This window comes from Lepidothrix coronata, unplaced genomic scaffold (genome assembly GCF_001604755.1).
Source record: "Lepidothrix coronata isolate B3197 unplaced genomic scaffold, Lepidothrix_coronata-1.0 Scaffold3152, whole genome shotgun sequence".
NCBI classification, from domain to species: domain Eukaryota; kingdom Metazoa; phylum Chordata; class Aves; order Passeriformes; family Pipridae; genus Lepidothrix; species Lepidothrix coronata.
The window spans coordinates 1-1,760 of NW_016693332.1; the positions used below are offsets into that span (position 1 = coordinate 1).

At 61.8% G+C, this 1,760-nt stretch overlaps 1 long non-coding RNA gene across 1 annotated transcript; it reads left to right on the forward strand.

Annotated features, from left to right (window-relative positions):
• The first annotated feature begins 484 nt into the window (after positions 1-484).
• Positions 485-1,012, forward strand: LOC108491941. Its single transcript, XR_001872974.1, has 3 exons — positions 485-546; positions 727-736; positions 862-1,012. It is a non-coding gene; the product is annotated as an uncharacterized LOC108491941 (long non-coding RNA).
• Positions 1,013-1,760: the final 748 nt, after the last annotated feature.

Genomic DNA, 1,760 nt, shown 5'->3' on the forward strand with positions numbered 1-1,760 from the left:
AAACCCCTCGGGGACCCCCCAAACCCCAACCCCAGGGCCCTCTGAACCTCCTGGGGATCCCCCTCAGGTCAGGGACCCCCAAAACCTGCACCCCCGGGACCCCCAAACTGATCCCGGGACCCCAAAATCCGTTGGGACCCCCGAAATGCCCCCCCCCGGGGACAGAAGCGCAGACCCCGCAGGAACCCCGGCGAGCTCGGGGGGTCCAGGTGTCCGGGGGGCATCCAGGTGTTTGGGGGGGGTATCCCTGTATTTTGGGGGTCTCCAGGTGTTTTAGGGGATGTCCCCCTATTTCGGGGGTCTCCAGGTATTTTGGGGGTATCCAGGTGTGTTGGGGGTATCCAGGTGTTTGGGGGGGCGTATCCCTATATTTTGTGGGTCTCCAGGTGGTTTTGGGTGTTTCCAGGTATTTCGGGGGGTGTGTCCCCCTATTTTGGGGGTCTCCAGATATTTTGGGGGTGTCCCCGTATTTTGGGGCAATCCAGGTGGTTTTGGTGGTCTCCAGGTATTTCGGGGGGGGTGTCCCCGCATTTTGGGGGTCTCCAGGTGTGTTGGGGGTGTGTCCCCATATTTTGAGGCTCTCCAGGTATTTTTGGGGGTCTCCAGGTGTCTTGGGGGTGTGTCCCCATATTTTGGGGGTCTCCACGTGTTTTTGGGGGTCTCCAGGTATTTTGGGAGGGGTATCCCCATATTTCGGGGGTCTCCAGGTGTGTTGGGAGTCTCCAGGTGTTTTTGGGTGTACCCAGGTATTTCGGGGGGCGTGTCCCCGTATTTCGGGGGTGCCCAGGTGTTTTTGGGTGTACCCAGGTGTTTTTGGGAGGGGTATCCCCGTATTTCGGGGGTGCCCAGGTGTGTTGGGAGGGGTATCCCCATATTTTGGGGGTCTCCAGGTGTTTTTGGGTGTACCCAGGTATTTCGGGGGTGCCCAGGTGTTTTGGGTGTACCCAGGTATTTCGGGGGGGGTATCCCCAGGTATTTCGGGGGTGCCCAGGTGTTTTTGGGTGTACCCAGGTATTTCAGGGGTGTGTCCCCGTATTTTGGGTGTCCCCAGGTATTTTGGGGGTGCCCAGGTGGTTTTGGGTGTACCCAGGTGTTTTTGGGTGTCCCCAGGTGTTTCGGGGGTGTGTCCCCGTATTTTGGGGGTGCCCAGGTATTTTTGGGTGTACCCAGGTATTTCGGGGGGGGTATCCCCATATTTTGGGTGTCCCCAGGTATTTCGGGGGTGCCCAGGTGTTTTGGGGGTGCCCAGGTGTTTTGGGGTCCCTCACCCCCCCTCTCCCCCCCCAGGTATTACTACAACAAGCGGATCCTGCACAAGACGAAGGGCAAACGCTTCACCTACAAGTTCAACTTCAACAAACTGGTGCTGGTCAACTACCCCTGCCTGCACCTGGGGCTCGCAGGTGAGGGCGGGGCCGGGGGCGGGGCCAGGGGAGGGGCTGGGGGGGGGCCAGGTGGGCTTGGGGTGTGCCCGGGGGGGACGGGGACATGTCCAGGTGGGCTCGGGGTGTGTCCAGGTGGGACTGGGACGTGTCCAGGTGTGCTCGGGGTGTGTCCAGGTGTGTCCAGGTGGGCTCGGGGTGTGCCCGGGGGGGACAGGGACGTGTCCAGGTGGGCTCGGGGTGTGTCCAGGTGGGCTCGGGGTGTGTCCAGGTGGGCTCGGGGTGTGCCCGGGGGGGACGGGGACGTGTCCAGGTGGGCTCGGGGTGTCCCCAGGTGAGCTCAGGTGGGACTAGGGCGTGTCCAGGTGTGCTCAGGGT